Source organism: Carettochelys insculpta, chromosome 30, assembly GCF_033958435.1.
Source record: "Carettochelys insculpta isolate YL-2023 chromosome 30, ASM3395843v1, whole genome shotgun sequence".
NCBI classification, from domain to species: Eukaryota; Metazoa; Chordata; order Testudines; family Carettochelyidae; genus Carettochelys; species Carettochelys insculpta.
Genome location: NC_134166.1, coordinates 8,763,130 through 8,780,808, shown reverse-complemented (window position 1 = coordinate 8,780,808; position 17,679 = coordinate 8,763,130). Strand labels below are relative to the sequence as shown.

The 17,679-nt window shown below is 56.9% G+C and overlaps 1 long non-coding RNA gene across 1 annotated transcript; it reads right to left on the bottom strand.

The window, feature by feature from the left end:
- Window positions 1–946: 946 nt before the first annotated feature.
- On the bottom strand, window positions 947–6,567 carry LOC142003585 (uncharacterized). Its single transcript, XR_012642854.1, has 3 exons — window positions 6,516–6,567; window positions 3,481–3,598; window positions 947–1,381 (listed from the first exon to the last, which is right to left on the bottom strand). It is a non-coding gene; the product is annotated as an uncharacterized LOC142003585 (long non-coding RNA).
- Between the last annotated feature and the right edge of the window lie 11,112 nt (window positions 6,568–17,679).

The following is a 17,679-nucleotide window of genomic DNA, read 5'->3' as shown; positions in this document are numbered from 1 at the left end:
GGTGGAGACTGCCCAGCAGAACGGAATCCCCAGCGTGGAGTGAATTCCCCTCCCTCGGAGGAGTGGCGTTACTGTGCTTCTCCAGGAGTTGCTCTCCTCTGGAGAGGTTTATTTGAACGTCAGTAAAAGCCATCGCTCTTCTAGCAGGAGGCAGTTCCTTGGCTTTCAGCTCCTAAGCCATTTGGTAAAGGCCTGGAAGTACCTTGGCATATCCTGTTTGCTATGATCACTACAGGCCTTCTCGTGAATCTCCCGTGTCCTTTGTAGAGGAGCAAGGATCCTGCAGGGTGGGAATGAGTTCTACAGCAGGACCAGCAGGTGGCCCCACGCGCCAGGAGGAGAGCTGCTTTGGGAATTCCCGTTTGGACGTTATTCAGTTACAGGAACTTGCCTGCCAAAAATGTCTTATGTTTAGCTGTACCAGGTAGCAAAGGTGGAAAAGGTGCCCAAAAAGTCACTTGGTTAAAAGTACAGCTAGTTTGTGCGTTGGAGGTGTAATTAAGTGAAAGTCAATTACATCCCCCACCCCAAAGTAGCTGTATTTTTACTCAAGTAACTTTTGGGGGTATTTTTCCCACCTCTACCAGGTAGGTGCTCATTGTTACTTACAGACCAGGGCTGTAAACCCATCCTGCTGTCCCTGGAGTGCAGAGGGGGATGGCAGCACTTTCTAGTTCTTTGCTGTTCTGAGACAGAGCCTGCCACTGTCTTGTTTCTATGGCCTTATCTGAGCTTTGCTTTCAGCCGCTGGGAAGCAGCGAGGAACACATGGGGTCTCCCTCGCTGCACCTGCAGAGCGGTGAGTACACGTGGTGGGGACTCTCCACGCCAAAGCTCTGCAAGCCAAAGGCTGGTCAGGCTTTCTCCCATGCAGCTGCAGGCTTGCTAGGAGGTTATCAGCACCAGAAATTATCCACACTGAGATGAAAGCCGTATTGTGGTGCTCTTTATTTATCACTGGGTCAATCATTAGTATTTCCTCATATCCCCACTGTGGGCTCACTAGTACAGAAGGTGCGAAGGCGGCACCGAACCCACGTGACTTACAGCATAGTGAGGAATCTCTGCAGAATGGCTTTTGCTTCTGAGTTGATTAGTTAGATACATGTCGATGCTACAGGTAACCCGGTAACTTGTCACTCCTCTGTGTTTTATTGCTACTGATTATTGTGCAAAGCAGTGACACAAAATCCCATACATATTAGTTGTTGGTTCTCCCCCATAGTACAGACCCAAAGGCTAGGAACTCTTAGATGTGTGCATGGCCATCCCCAGTGGATGCAGTTGCACTTAATGCTGGACAGCTGGATTTGCAAGTTGGTATTCCCTGTCGAGCTCTGGGCTTGCTAAGCAACCATGCTTATGTGATGCCTGGGGGAAGCTAGGGGGACACAAAATCAAAAGATTTAGTAAGCAACAGCCCTCTCCTGACCTGATGGGCCATATACAGCTGATCAGCTCTGGCTGCCTCTGCTCTTGGGCTAAAGATAAGGCTGTGCGGACACAGCCCTGTTGCTGAAACTGTGTGTCAATGCTGTTTGTAAGCAAATACTGCTGCCCCCCCCCCCCCCTCAGTGGCTTTCTCTTTGTCCGCAGGAGCCTGCCCGCGCTTGTACTTGCTGTAACAAAACTCTTGTGGTAGGCGGAGGAGAGTGGGTTTAAGCACCCGTGAACGACGAAATATTTGTCTATCAGTTGCAACACCAAGCTTTAGATGGGGTGGGAGGTGCTCCAAGATTTTGTAATTGGTCAAGGTCTGCAATATTCTATAGAGTAGGCATGGGGTCTGGGAGAGAGGTAGGGTGCAGAAGCTTGGGGTAAGAGACAGACACAGGAGAGGGTGTGGGGTCTGAGAGGGAGTTTGGGTTGTGATCTGGGGCAGGTTATTGGAGTGGAGGGTCTGGGAGGGGGGCCTGGTGCAGATGAGGATTTGGGGGAGGGGTATTGCAGAGGGTGCAGGGTCTGAGAGGAGCTGTGACCTGAGGGGGGTGTTGAGGGTTTGGGTGGTGACCTGGGGTGCCAGAGACAGGCTGCGGCTGGGAGGTGCTTACCTACACAGCTCCTGGCCAGCAGCCCTGCAACACCCTGAGGCAGGCTCCCTGCCTGTTGTCAGCCCCAGACAGCTCAAACCTGCTGCGTGTTCCATGTGGCTCTCTGGTCCCCATGCTGTGGGGACCTGGAGGAGGCTTCACATGCTTCCCCCCATTTGCCCCACAAAATCTCTCCTTTCCTAGTGGCCAGCAATTGGCCAATGGGAGTGTAGACATTTCGGTAGGGGACATGGCCACATTCACACGTTCCCTGCTGGCACTGGAGTCACATAGAGCAGCAGCCACTTACAGCAGCTGTGGTGCTGCTCTGTGCTTGAGGATCCTGGGGGGCAGTCCAGGCCCCCCCCAGCTTTACATACCCCCAAATAGCCAGTGAGCAGGTTCCACATGATTCTGCCCCTAAAGAAATGTGTCCTTGTAACTGCCCACAGGCAGACTCGAACCTGGGACCTCAGTACAGGAGCCTCTGCACTTTGAGCCAACAGCCAGCTGTCTCTCAGCTAAGGCTGCAGAGGAGACCCTGTGTCTAGTGTCTAGTGTCTAGTGAACCACCCAGCAGGTGTGGATTACACCACACAAAATAACACCCAGGAAGCCAGTTTTTGCCACAAGGGCTTCGGTGTTCGATAGAGACGAGTGAAGAAAGGAGACAGGATCTCTCTCCTGTGTGGCTGGTGCGCAGTCCCCACCCCTCACCCCGACCAGGCCAGTTCTAGTCCCCTGAGGGCCTGGTGGCATTCCACTGCCTCGTTCATTCGTGTGACTGAGCTGCAAGTCGTCTCTTAACCCGGAGCTGCGGCCCGGACTGGCCAGAGATACAGACCGCTCCAGTAAAGGGGCAGCTCTCCGCCTGAACAAGAAGCGACAGCCATTGGCTGCTATTCTTCTGCCGCTGCCAGATCAGCTCTTGCCGAAGAGAGTGTGTGCGCAAGACAGTTACGAGTTCTTGCAAGGCCTCGACTTCGTTCTCCCCGCTCCCCCACAACCAACTTTGCGCCTCTCTCTAGGATCCCAGGATAGTTCAGCAGAACTAGGCTCCCTGTGATCTGACTCGTGTGTGCCAGCCAGCTGACCCAACAGCACTGGCAGCTCCCCCCTCAGGGAGGACAGAGCCTGCGACTAGCAGCAGGGGAGCCGACAGCCTCCATGACCCCCATGGGCAGGGAAGGGGCAGCTCTGTGCTGCCAGAAGGTGGGGCTGAGGAGAGTCAGCCTAGAGTGCACCCTGGTAGCATCCAGAGCCCCTTTGAAGGTCTGGGACCCAGGGCAACTGCCCCCATCCCCTTGATGGGCCTGACTACTGAGGCATCTGTGTACCCTGCCTGGCACTGCGGGGTCTGTGCCCTGGCTGGAGATGTGGCTCTGCCACCCACCCCATGCTGGTTCACTTTTCCAGCGATGCCCCTGGTGCCTGTGATGGTGCCACTTACGTGCAAAGGCCGTGATCAGATAGGTGGGTTTGTTGCTGCACAGCAGGGTGGTCAGGCTGCCCAGGGCACCGGTCCCCATGCTCTGGACATCTGAGGTAAGCCCCAGCGTTGCGTTTCTCTGCAGGGGGATCACAGGCAGTTGCGTAAGTATCAGAGAGGTCGCCACGTTAGTCTGTATCTTCAAAAACAAGAAGTCCTGGGGCACCTTAGAGACTAACCGGTACTTCGGAGCTTTCCTGGCCGAAGGCCTGGCCCCATCAGATGCGTGCTCGTGCTCCAAAGTACCGGTTAGTCTCTAAGGTGCCACAGGACTTGTTTAGGCGGTTGCACAGGATGCTTTGATACAAAAGTGAGGGGGGAGAATTACCTGGGCTTTTGCCCCACCCTCATCAAAGAATTTCAGCTTGATGGTCATGGAGGGATGGGCTGCCTAGTGATTAATGCACCTGACTTGCCCTTTTCCTGTGAGGGCAGTGGAGGTATCTGGCTCCTCACTCTCAGTTGGGAATTGAATTGTCTGGCTTCCACATGCATTTGTGTGACAGCCCACCCCTGGGGGGGGGACCAGGGTCTCTCTCTCCATCAAGTCCTAGCCCAGCACCCTCTGGGAGGCAACACCAGCAGGTTCCTCCCTCTGCAGCAGAATGCCCTAGGCTCCTTCCTACCTCAAGGTCCCTTCAGTCTGATATGATACATGGAGATACACAGCTCATAGAGCTGGAGGGACCTCTGGAGGTCATCCAGTCCAGTCACCCGCTCTCCTGGCAGGGCCAAGCATCATCCCCACTCCCTTTTATCTATTTGCCCCAGGTCCCTAAATGGCCCCTCAAGGATTGAGCTCACAACCCTGGGTTTAGCAGGCTAGTGCACAAACCACTGAGCTACCCCTCCCCCTAGTCCAACACCCCCTTGGTCTTGGTGAGTTGGAAGAGGGACAGGGTTGGGATGGAAGGTTGCGGAGACCCCTTCCCGGGCCCTTATCCACACTGTGGGTCTTTCTCGGGCTCGGCCTGGGCCTGCTGCCTGGCTGCCCAGACAAGGGTCCACGTTTCCTGCAGCCCGCGTCCCTCCCACCCTCACTTTGCGTCTGAGCTCCCCTACCCCTGGCCAGAGCGTGCTCAGCCAGCCTGAAGGAAGGGGAGGAGCCACCTGTGCTAGCATTACCCCAGGTTAGCTCCTTCCAGCCCTGCCTGGGGCTAGTCTGGCTGCTCGGGCACAGCAGTTCTTACTGCCGTGCGGCCAATCCGGGGAGCAATGCCTGCACTGCTCTGGCCTCACCCCCGCTCTGGCGCTCAGCTGGTGGGGCAGCTTGTAGCTCCGCTTCCTCCCAGGCCTCTCTCCAGCCAAGCCCCGGCTCTGTCACTCTAGCCCCCGGGTGGCGAACCTGGAGCTCTCGAGCCGCACGCAGCTCTTTGCTCAATGAATTGTGGCTCCTTCTCAGAGCTGCGTGCCTGGGCTGCTCACTGCCACGCTGCGCACACGACCCCCCACCTGCAGGGAGAAGTGTGTGGCAGCCGGGGTGCCAGTGAGTTCCTGGCACGATGGGCACTGAGTTAGAGCCGGCGACGGGGGGGGAAGGGAGGGGGATTGGGTTAGGGTGGAGGGGTGGCTCTGGGGGAGGTGGGTGCATTAGGTTAGGGCGGGAGGCCTGGCTGGGGCGGGAGGGGAGGGGGATTGGGTTAGAGCGGGGAATGGGGGGCGGGGGGCCTGGCTGGGGGAGGGGATTGGATTAGAGCAGGGGGCGGGGGGCTGGCTCTGGGGGAGGTGGGTACATTGGGTTAGGGCGGAGGGCCTGGCTGGAGAGGGATTGTGTTAGAGCCGGGGGGCAGGGGGCTGGCTCTGGGGGAGGTGGGTGCATTGGGTTACGGCGGGGGGGCCTGGCTGGGGGGGAGGGGAGGGGGATTGGGTTAGAGCTGGGGGCGGGGGGCTGGCTCTGGGGGAGGTGGGTGCATTGGGTTAGGGCGGAGGGCCTGGCTGGGGGGGAGGGGAGGGGGATTGGGTTAGAGCGGGGGGCGGGGGGCTGGCTCTGGGGGAGGTGGAGGGCCCTGTGTCATGTATTGCATAATTATTTTTATGTACCTATTTAGATTTATACAGTAGATAGTTATTTTGTATCTAATAGGTGGCTTTTTGCATTCTCTCCACAGCTATTTTGGCTCTTAGTCTCTAGCTGGTTGGTCACCCCTGTTCTAGCCACTGGGCTCCTTTCTCTGCTGCAGGTGGGCCCGGGCCTATGTGCTCCTCTTCCTACCGGCAGGGAGGCTTCAGGTCCAGGACTTCAGCCCTGTCTTGCAGCTCTCGCTGGGGTGAGACTCAGCATGAGACCCATTGAAGTGGTGCTGGGTGGGGGCAGGGGGAGATGAAACCTGAAGCTCCAGGACTGAGGTCTGGCTCTGTTAGGGCTCCAGAGGAGGGAGGAAGGGTCTTGCCCCTTGGGGAGGCCGTGCCAGATGGACCTTGGCCGGGTTTGTCGCGGGAGAGCTGGGGTGTGGTGGGGCGTCACAGCTGCAGCCAGGGCGCCTTTGTAGGGCTCTGATGTACAAGCCAGTCTTTCTGCAGCCTCCGTTAGTGGCGAGGGGGCCCCTTGCAGGCTGGCTACCTTTGGCCTCTGCTCTTCTCAGAGCCCTGCTAAGCAGCAGTCCCCCCAGCCAGTCCTGGGCTGAGAGCTGGTCAGGGTAGGTCAGGTGGTTGGAGGTAGGTGGCCAACGGGTGCTCGAGTGCGGAGCTAAGGGCAGCTGCTCTTCCCTGGGGATGTCCAGTTACAGCCCTGGGAGAACCCGGGGGGGGGGCAGTTCTAGACTTCTGGTTACCCCTCCCCACCCCAGGATTGGCATCCCAGCGGCCCTCCTGAGCCTCAGCTGTGTCTGATTGGCTGTGCCATGGAGAGCGGCTGCTGTAGGGGGCCCTGGAAACAGCCCCCTTCAGTGGGGGAAGCTGGGACTCCTCTGAGAGTGGATTTGGGGGGCCTGTCTGAGGGGGGCAGGAGGGCGTCGCAGGCGCAGCTGCAGCTGCAGCAGCCCTTGGGAGTTGTTTACCAACACAGCCTGGAAGTAGCTTTCCAGCTCCTGGCAGGACGGCAGCTGGTCGGAGGGTTCCATCTTCCGGGCCACGCACCCTTCCGGCTGCCCGTGATAAACCATCAGGTGCTGGGAGGGGGGAAAGCAAGAGATCTCACCCTGAAAGCCTGTCGAGGCGCCGCTGGGCAGGGCCCTGCAAGGGGCCGGGCTGGGGGGCACAGGAAGTGTTTAACTGCCCCTGGCTGCTGTGGAGGCTTCTGGCCGAGCAAGGTCCTTAGACCCCCGCGGCAGCAGCGCGCCTGCAGGTCCTAGCTGGACTCGTTCTGTTCTGCAGCCTGACCTCTGACACCTGGTTCCCCCCTCTCAGGCTGCGTTGTTGGGGGGCTGTTGCCTGCCACTGCATCCCACCCCACCAGGGGCCTCTGCGGGGAAGGAGCCCTGGCAATGCATGATGCCCCCCGCATCTTCCTCAGCACCCTCATCCCGCTGTACTCACGTTTCTCAGGTCACAAGTGATCCCCGGAGCAACTCCCTGTTCTCCCAGCTCACTGAGAGCCAGGAGCAGTGAGGCTTCGTTCTGGACGTTCACCTGGGGAGGCAGGTAGCCGTAGACGTCTCGCTTGAGCAGGGCAGGGAAAGAGGAGGAGACAGTTAGAGGGAACTCAAGGATGCCCCAGCCCCCACCCTGACTCTGGTCCCCATGAGAAATCCCCATTGCCTACCATTCTCCCCAGTTGCCTACCCACCTGGTTCTGTCCCTGCTTGTCTGGAGCAAGCAGCTGTGCTCAGCTACGACCCCTCTGCCCGTCTCCTTCCAGGATTTCCCTTCCCCCCTGCAGAGGGAGCCAGGCCCCACCCCAGTCCCTGTGCTGTACCTGGATGCAGGTCGCTCGGCCCAGGTATGTTGCCACGAGGACCCCTACGATGCTAACGGTGAGGACCACGACTGCCCCCGCCGTCAGGATCACCAGCTTGCGGCTGGAGGGAGGAGGCTCCTGCATCTCCAGGCTGGAGTGGAAGGTCTGAGGAAGAGGGCGAGCGTCAGACCAGGAAGGGAGCGGGCTGCAGTGCAGGGACCAGAGCTGTCTGATCCCAGAGGCTCGTTGGGCTGCAGGCTGGGTTCCCTGCTGCTGCACAGGGGCTGGACTTGGCTCTTTCCTGGGCTGGAGAGGGCAGCGCCAGGAAGCTGCTGCCCCAGGGCCAAGTGACTGTCGCACATTTCAGCCCAGCACAGAACTACACTTGGCAATGGCCCCTTCCTAGCAGGGGAGCTGAGGAGCGGGCAGGGCCAGGACAGCTCCCTTCCCAGCTGGCTGCTGGGCAGGGGTCGAACTCAGCCCTGCTTCTGCCCAGTGTGAGGTGCATTGCGCAGTGCCAAGGGGAGAGGGAGCTCCGGGGGAGGCCCACTGGCCACATGCCCCTGCCTCAGCCCCCCTCTGCTCAAGCCCTGCCCCCACCCTTGCCCCTCCCTCTCTGCCTCTTCCTCAGGAACTGGCGCAGTGCTGAACAGTGAGAGCGGCAGTGGGGGAAGCTGGGGGGTGCATATGATCCATTGGGCACCCCCTCAAACATCACCCCTGGTATTATGGTACAGCCTAGAGCCCTGGGGTCTACCCAATTCTGTAGCAAACTAGCCACATTAGGCTGCAAATGTATTTATTATTCAAGCCCACTAGCCCCACTCAACGGGCCCAATAGCTACACGTGGCTAGTGACTAGCAGGCTGGACACCACGGGCCAAGAGCCACGGATCAGGCCCCCGTTGCGCTAGGTGCTGTACAAAGCAGTGGCCCTGTGAGATGGGGGGCTGATGGTCCTGCCTGCCCAAGGGCCTGACGCTAAGGGAAGGGGTGGCCAGGAGCAGCCCGGATGCAAGTTGCGGTCCCTTTGTTTCCCAACAGTTCTCTCTTGCGCCAGGCCACACCGGGTCTGTCTGGGCTCCTGACACCACCCTGACACGTTTCCCTGGCAGCTCCGTCCGGCGGCCGAGCGCCGTAGGAGGTCTTACAGGAACCTCAGTGTTGTGCTGGACACGTCTCCTTTCCTTGGGTGCTGGAGGGGGCTGGCTGGGCTACTAGCTGCTGAGATGTGGAGAAACTGAGGCACACCACAGCAGTCTGATGTTTGGGGTGGGGGTGCTCAGCTCATCCTTGACCCGCCGGCCATGGGGCGCTACTCTAAGCAGTGGCACAGGAAGGGGAGAGAGGCTGGGCGGGCTTGGCTGATGGGGTCTGCCCAGGGCAGGGCTGAGATTGGCATGTCTCTGGGTTTCCTTAACTCTCAGCACTGGCCATGGGGCGAAGGAGCTGCCTTGGTCTGCGGGGGCTGGAGCTAGGGACTCTGCCTTGGCCCCTCTGCGCAGGGCAGGGCTGTCTCTTGCTCAGCTCTAGGGCCCGGAGGGAGGTTCAGAGGTTGCCCCCTGCACTGGGCCAGATCCCTTCTCCGACCTCTCCTGCGCCTTCAGTGGCTTTAACCTTTTACCTGCCTGGTCCTGACCCGATTCCCCTTCCTCCCCCTCCCCGACCTGCTGCTTCTCCCCAGCAGTGCTTGGCCCTCTCTGCACCCCCCTGCCCAGCTGAGGGAGGTTGGTGCTGGGCCCTGGGAGAGTCCAGGCGTCCCCAGATGAAATGCCGCTGCACTGGTAGCCCAGCCTGGGCCCAAGCAGGCCTCGGGGGTTTCCAGCCTGGCTCTGCTTGGCAACAGGGGGAGGAGAAGGAGGAAGAGGGGGGTTTCCTTGCCCCCATTGCTGGATTCTGCCCTAGAGGGACCATCGCTGCGTCTTCATGCTCCATGGACTTGGTCCCTTCCAGCTGCAGCCCCCGGCATGGGGGTGCATCAGTGAGCTACACCCCACGGGCTGGATCGCGCCTCCCCACCAACTCCTCAAGGAATAGTTTGTCCCCTGCCCAGCCCCCAGCTCCATCACTTACATACGGGGGGCTCTTCAGCTGCAGCCCGGCTGGCCAGGAATCAGGGCTCTTCTCTTCAGCAGACATTCCCCACAAGTGCCAGGACCCAGCTGATCACAACCCCCTCGCGTCCTGGCTCAGCGGCACCGGAGCGCCAGGCATCTTATAGGGGCTGCGGAGCTGGGGGCGGCTTTGCTCGGGCAGTGCCTGTCCAATGGGCTTGAGACTAAGAGCGGAGCCGCCCGGCCCCGCACCTGTCCCCCACCCCCTCTTCCTGCAGCCTGAGTTACCTCTTTGTCCTTGCCTGCCTGCGTCCCCCACGGCAGCCCCGAGCGGTGTCCGTCTGCAGCCGCGATTGGACAGGGCAGGACAGGGCAGGGGTGGCTGCAGGGATCCCCCCACCCCCTTAGATCATGTGCCACTTCTGGAGCGTGTTGTACCGTGGCAAAAACTAGCCCAGCTCGTGTGTCAAACAAGCCCTGTGCTGGGCTGGGCCCTGTGCCCAGAAGGCTCTGCCGGCGCCTGAGGGGTTTGGCTAAAGCTCTAGAACCACCTGTCTTGACGTGGCTCTAGAGAGCGCCGATTCTAGAATGGTTTGCAGGCCGGTGCTTGCGAGCATGAGAGGCTCCTGCTTACCCCCATGCCAGAGCCAGCATGAAGCAAGGGGCGCACCGCCCTGACCAGCTCTAGCCCAGGAACGGGGCTACACCCGGAGACGAGGCCAGAACCCAGTTCTGTTCTCCCTCTGCCCTGGAGAGCAGATGGGCTTTGAACAAGGGTTTCTCTCTTTCGATGTGGTGTTAGCTTCTAAGCACCCCAGCTGGATCAGGCCCTGCAGGCGAGATAGCCAGCTGAACCCCGCTTTGCCTGTGGATCCTGGATCACGCCGGGACAGAGGTGGGAGACGGCTGTGCAGGCCCAGGGACAGAAACAGAAGCACCCAGGAAATGCGTACAGTAAAACTGTAAGTGCCCAGGTGCTGACAGGGTTAGACCAAGTGGGGATTTGTGGCTCTCGGAGTGCCCAAAGCTGGTATTTAGATGACACTGGCTTGAAGCAGGGACCTGAGCCCAGGTGGCCCATGTCTTGTGCTACTGTCCCAACCCCACCCTGTGACCAAAATCAGCATCTGTGGGTTTAAACTAAATCAATAACTGGTTTATCTGCCTGACCCCAAACCTGCATGTCCCAGCCAAGCAGGACTGAAGGTGTGACTGGCAGAGGCAGCTGCATAGGCATAAACTTGTATGTGTTTGCAAACCAGTCTGGCCCCTGGTGCTAGGGGCTGTGTAGACATGATTTTTGATATGAGATCAGTTTAGCTAATCCTGTTTGTTGCTGAATTTTGCTAAGCCACACCAAGCCCCTTTTATAGGGGAATAACACCCTCCAAACCTTTGGTATGGGGTGAAATTTCCATCTTTTGTTCTCTCAGGGCAACTTTCCCATGGAGTTCAGCCTGGGAGCAGCCCAGAACTGGTGGCTTGCAATGGCCCAGTGCAGCTTGCAAGCTTTTGCACCTGGGTCAAAATCTGGACTCCTACAGCTGGCTTCTAAATTGGGGCAAAATAACTCCCTCTTCTCCATGGTAGCTGGGTTCAAAGCTGATGGGCCAGCCCTGCCTCGCCCCAGACCTGAGGCGCTCTGATGGCGTGAGTAAGGCCTTGCTAGGGTCGGAGGATCGCAGGCTGCTTGGAGCTGGGGTGAGCAAACTGTTTACATTGGGCCCCACTTTTCGTCTCTGACCCCCCCAACCTGGCTAGTGTAATCCAAACCGATGGAAATTTTGGTTAGGTTCATATGAAAAAAATAAACACTGTCTGCACGTGTGAGAAAATAAGCCTGTAGAACGTAAAAACATAGTGAATCGTAACAGAAGCGGGAACACACAGACGGAACAGATTTCAATGTTTTTAATGAGGTGGATGAGCCTGAGACCTAGCAGCCGATTGCGCTGCACCCCCCGCCCCCCGCACTTTGCACAACCCTGGCCTAGGGAGTGTTGCAGAATTGCTGGCAGGAAATGCCTCTGTGTGTGTGTGTGTGTGTCCCCAACCCTGCCCTCTAGTGCTGCTGTTGTGTTAAGCAGTGTTGCCAACTCTCCTGCTTTTGTCGCACGTCTCCTAAATCTCATAATAAAGTTGTTTCTCCTAAAGCCCCAGGCCCGGGAGTCAAGTGGCGATGTGATGACGTCCACCTTCATTCTTCAAGAAAAAGTAAGTCTCTGGCCCTTTGGGCTGTGGAGAAGAATGTCCAGAGGTGACCACAGTGTTCCTGAAAGGCTCAAAAAGCGCAAGCCCAGTAGAAAGAATCCCACATCTATTGACTTACTTGACTTAAACCCTTGTACTCTGGGTGGCACATAGGTCATCTACAATCTCCTCCGCTTCAGTCTGTCTCAGGCCAAAACTTGTAGCTGACCCCAGGAAGACCCCAGTTGTTGCCCTCCAATCTCAGTCGATCTTCTCCACGTTGTCGGAGGTTTTCTTCTTTCCATAAGGGTTTCTCTGCAGAGCCTGGTGGACTGTCCTGGATGACGGTTTTCTGAGACTGTGGACCAGCCACCCCCCACTCTTCTCTCGAGAGGTTCGTGTCCTGCTCTGTTCCAACGCTCCTCGTTTGTGACCAAGTCCTGCCATTGGATGTGGAGGGTGTAGCTCCGGCATGTCTGTAGGTTGTGATTTGAGGACTTTTCAGCACGCCAGGTCTCGTGTCCATACAAGAGCTCACTCGTCACCTCTGTGTTGAAGATCCTCAGTTTCATCTTCACAGCTGTTATTTGTGAACTCCATATGGGAGGAAGAGTCTTGGATGCAGCTGTTGTTTTCCCTCTCCTGGCATTGATATGCTTGTCTGGTCCTCTGTCTCTGCTCATAACACTCTCCAACTAAGTGACCTGCTCCACATCTTCCAGGTCATCCCTGCCCAGTGCGATGGTGGTGTTGTACGACTGGTTGATCCTCATTGCCTTGGTCTTTCCCTTGTTGGAGCTCAGTCCAGTCATTGAGGCAGTTTTATCTAGTTGCCACCTTTTCCTCCCTGCTTTCAGGTCGGGGTGAAAGGAGGGTTTTCTATTTGTACGTCATCCTGTGGTGAGCCTGACTCGGGCTGTTTGACCTTGTGAGGTTGGCGGTGCAGCAGTTGGCTCTGGCTGAAGGGATCTCTGGTGGGAGGGAGCTGGAGTGACTGCTGTGCTCTTGCTGGAGTTCTTTCCCTATGGGGGGTGGCTCACTGGGTCCTGGAAGGAGTTGGAATTCGAGGAGAATATGCCTTGTTACTCTGTAGGATAGTGGGGGGTTCACCTGACGTAAGAGGAGCAGAATTCCCTTCCTTCCCTATGCTAAGTAGGCATTCTGCGCTAGGGCAGTTAGGGATGGAGGGAGGGCAGGCTCCTTACCACAGCAGGCTGGTACCAGCCTCTCTCCCTGCAGTGTAGCCCAAGCACAGCCCAGCTCTGCTTTCAGCCAACCTGCTCAGGTTCCACCTTCCAAGCTCCTGGGAAAAGGGCCTCTCAAAGGAAACCAGAGCGCTGATAAGCTGGCTCAGCCCCCGCTGGCGAAAGGCAGGGCCGGGACACAAACGAGCCCTGTGTGCTCGGATGTGCTGTGTCACGCTAGGCTCCCGCGAGAGCCCGCTGGGCTTTGGGAAAGGGGCCGGCTGCGCACTCAGCCGGTTTCAAGGCAGCACAAAGGGAAGATTGTTCGGTGCTGTCAAGGTGAGGGTGAGAGACAATGAAAGGCCGGGCACTGAACAGCTCAGGGCCTGGGAGAGAAACTTGGCCCCAGCCCGCTGGGTAGAAAACAAAGCCAGGGAGGGGGTAACTGGAGCCCCTGGCAGGGCTGGTTGGAAAAGAGACGCTTGCGAGCAGCCTGGGGAGCCTCGGTTTAGTTCCTACATCCCACCAGCCTCGCGTCCCTCTGGTCAACACCGAGGCAGGAACGACTCCGTCTCCCCAGCTTAGAGAGCAGGTGGGGTTGTGCTGTGCCAATGGCACCGAATGAAGCCACGGAACGCCCCTGCCTGGAATCCTGGGGCACGGCTGGTCGCCCCGACTCGAGAGATCTAAATCAGGGCTTTGCAAAGTGGAGGGCAGGTCCCTTTATGGGGAGCCTGAAATTTCGTAACTGGGGCGCAATGGAATGAGCAACTGAGCTGGCCTGGGCGATGGCAGCCTCCAGCCCAGGCCGCTCCTGGCTGTGTGTGCAATAGTCATAGCCTTGCCTGAGGCAAAGCAGCCATTTGCAGAATGAGGGGCTTGAAAAGAAAACAGGACGAAGGATTCTTTCAAAGACGGGGGTTTTTTTCCCTTTCAAAAGCCTCTCTGCCGGAAAGAGATTATGCAAATGAAGCGTGAGAGATGCAAATCAGCCCTCTGTTTGCATTTCCCATTTCCCTAATTTGCATTCCTCTTTCGAACGAGGACTGCAAGTGTAGACGTAGCCAGTGCGCAGATGCAGCCCAGCTGGTTAGCAGAGCGCCTGCAGCCAAGGTTTTGGATTTCTGTGGCTGGTGCACGTTTGCGTACCTGCCTCATTGCCCAGCAAAATGTATTCTGCCCGTGGATGGAAAAAATCTGCACCCCAGAAAAAAGATGCGTGGGAACGTTCAGTGGGGGGGCAGGGGCTTTCATTCCCCACAGGGCGTGGGGCTCCGCTTTTTGAACACTTCTAACACGGAATAGGCCGCTGAACACAAGCCAACTGGTAAGCAGCGACCGGCTCTGAAGTCAGGAGTGGGGTGGGCCGAGGAAGTGGAAATGAGCTGAGATTGGAATCTTCTACCAAGGCTCAAAGCCGGGGAGTGGAGGAAGGAGCCGGCACCAGCAAAACAAGGTCCAGGCTCCCTCTGGGTCTGGGGGCCACTCAACACCCCGCTCTGCCCCAGGCCCTGCCCCTTCAAGCCCCCCCCCGCCCTTGCCCCACCTCTTCCTGCCCCCTTCTCTGAGCACACCCTGTCCCTGAACCTCCCCCTCTCTGCCAGAGCTGCCCTACTGTGCATCAGCTGCTTGCAGCAGGTGGAGGTGCTGGGAGGGAGGGTGTGGAGTTGAGTGCTGAGCAATACAGGGGATCTGCTGCTGGTGGATGCCGAGCTTTCTGCGGTTGCTCCAGCTCTGGGGCAGGGAGCACAGGAGGGACCGAGGGGCACCAGTGCCTGATACCTCAACAATGGCAGGGAAATGACGATGGGAGCCAAAGCCAGGTAATCCCGGCAAGTGACCTGCACCCACCACACTGCGGTAGAAGGCAAACCCCAGACACAGCCAATCTGACTTCAGGGGAAACCCTTTAGTGCTGCTGCCAAGCCCGGGCTCCCCCCATACAATGTCCCGTTGTCAGAGGTTTCAGAGAAAGGTCATTGCAAAAAGGCCCTCCCCCTGCACTACACTGGGGCGGGGGAGCCCTTCCTGCCATTGGCCAATGCCTGGCTGAGGGTTTTAATTTGCATCGCTGCCAGCTGGCCTGGCCATATTGGAAGGTCAAGGTCATTCTTTAAGCAGGAAGGGCCCGTCTGCACTAGGCAAGTAAATCAACTGTAGATACAGCAGTTGTAGCTGGAATCGACTTACCTGGCTGTCTTCACAGAGGTTGATGGGAGAAACTCTCCCGTCGACCTCCCTTACTCTCCATGATATCGGGGAGTACAGGGGTCAACTGCTGACCTCAGCTAGTTTGATTTTGCATGTCTGTACCACGCGCACAAATCGAACTCCAGAAGATTGGCCCCAACCAGGTCAATCTTCTGCAGTCTAAATGTGCCCAAAGTCTCTTCCTAATCCAAATTCATAAGAATTACTTTTAAATGTCCAGTCTGTGACAATTTCCTTTATTTGTCTTCACCTGCATAGCTCCTTCCCTAGAGAACCGACCGTCCATGGGAAACAGGGCATGGAGCTCTGTTCTCAAATCTTTCCCATCAACAACTGTCAAAGTTTCGGGTTTTTTTTCCCTGCACTGAATTTTGTCCCCCAATTTTGAGGACTGCTGGCAGCAATCCCTGCTTTTCCAGGGATGCAGATCAAAGGCCATTACAAGTGCTGGGAATTTTCCACTGACCGCCACACATTAGGCTCGTAGGTGGTCCGTCATGTCTGACGATGACGTCTGCCAAGAACCTGTGCGGGAGAATGTTTAAAGCGGAAAAGCTGTTGCACAGGGGCAGTTCCACACTCTCGACCTCAGAAGCCTGGTTCCAGTGGTACGAAACGTCGTCACGGCTGGGACTGCCTAGGCTGCAGTGGATGGCCAGGCCGTCTTTGGTGCCTTGTCGTGCCCTTCGCTCTCCACAGAGCGTTGCAGAACCTCCTTCCTGGTCGTTGGCTCTTGCTGTTGATCTCATCTGTCCAATCTGCTGCGGCTGATTTTGCAAGCTGGGATGCTTGGAGCCACAGGTGAGAGCTGGGTGCCAGGTGGGGACCAAAGGTGCACAAACTGCCCCTGAAGAGACCCGACAAGTCCCCACACCAGAGGTGCTGCCCCTCCCTGGACACCCCATACACCCCTCACATTCGGCTACTGATTTGCTAAAATGCTCTTCCTCCTTCCAAACTGCAGGATCTAGCGTGGCCCTTCAGCCCCAGCCACTGGCCAGAACAAGGCACTGCACCGTTTTGCTGTTGTCCCTTGTGTTCCCCTGAATGGCTTTTTCTATAGCTAAAGCAGCAGAAATGGAGCACTTCAAAGACTAACAAAGTGATTTATTCAGTGATGAGCTTTCCTGGGACAGGCCCAATTCTTCTGATGCAGTGGGTCTGCCCCACGGCAGCTCATCACCAGATAAATCATTTTGTGAGTCTTTAAAGTGCTACCGTTCTGCTGCTTTGTTTTTGGAGTACAGACTCACACGGGGACCTCTCTGTTATTTTTCTCTACCTATCAGAAAGGTCGCCGTGTTATTCTGTATCTTCACAAACAATAAGAAGTCCTGTGGCACCTTTTAGACTTACAGCTATTTTGGAGCATAAGCTTTTGGGGGCAAAGATGAAGCGGGTCTTTTCCCACGAAAGCTTATGCTCCAAAAGATCTGTTTAGCGTATAAGGTGCCACAGGACTTCTTGTTGTTCATCTATAGCTGATATTCCTGTTTGCGGGTGACACTGTGTAGATGCCCCAAATGAGGTTAGGGCCCCATACTGCTGGGCATAGTACAGACACATCATACAGACAATCCAGACCCCCAAAGCCAAGGCTGACCCAGAAGTAGAGGCACAAAGATGAAGTGATTTGCAAAAGATTGCACCATTTTAGCCACAACAAATCCCACATCTTGGCAGGGGGTTAATTAGACAAGCATTATAGCCCCTTTCTAGCCCACAGCCGCTCCCTGCACCCATCCTACCTATGAATGGAAGGGTTTTAATGGCCCACTTCACCTTGAATGGGCCCTTGAAATGTTTTAACTACTTGTGCTAAACAAGATATTCCACCTTGAATTTCGCTGCTACACTCTGAAGGCTTGGTTACATAGACAGCCATATATCAGAGGGGTAGCCGTGTTAGTCTGGATCTGTAGTAGCAACGAAGGGTCCTGTGGCACCTTATAGACTAACAGAAAAGTTTAGAGCATGAGCTCACGAAAGCTCATGCTCTAAACTTTTCTGTTAGTCTATAAGGTGCCACAGGACCCTTCGTTGCTATAGACAGCCATAGTAACAGAGAGGTCCCCGTGTGAGTCTGTACTCTAACAAACCAAAGCAGCAGAAATGGAGCACTTTAAACACTAACAAAATGATTTATTCTGTGAAGAGCTTTTGTGGGACAGACCCACTTCTTCAGGTCAATTTCATTTCCAGTACAGACTCATCTGTAAACAGCCATGTACGCAATAAGCTGGTTTACCCGGAACTTGGATAACCAGCAAGTTCAATTAACTGGCCTCTGCTCTGGAGGAGGGTAGCAGGTGGCTGCCAGTTGCCTTTGGCCTTGGGGCCAGCTAGGCAGCCAGTGCCAGCAACAGCAGGGTCGGGGTTGGGGCCGTGGGGTTGGCTCTGCAGCCAGCACCAGTGGAGCTAGCTGCCCAGCTGGGGCCGGAAGGCCAACTGCCTGGCTGGGACTGGCTGGCTGCTGGCAGGGCTAGGACCAGCTCCCTGGCCAGATCCAGGCCGATGGCTGCAGTGCCAGCTGTCCGGTGGGCGACAGTAGCAGCAGAGCTGGTGCAGCGGGGCCAGTTCCCTAGGGGTCCTGGATAATAGAGCTTGTGTTGTAACAGCCAGCTGCCACTGGGGCCTTGTCTACACTTAAGAGCTGTGTCTACACGTGCACGCTACTTCGAAGTAG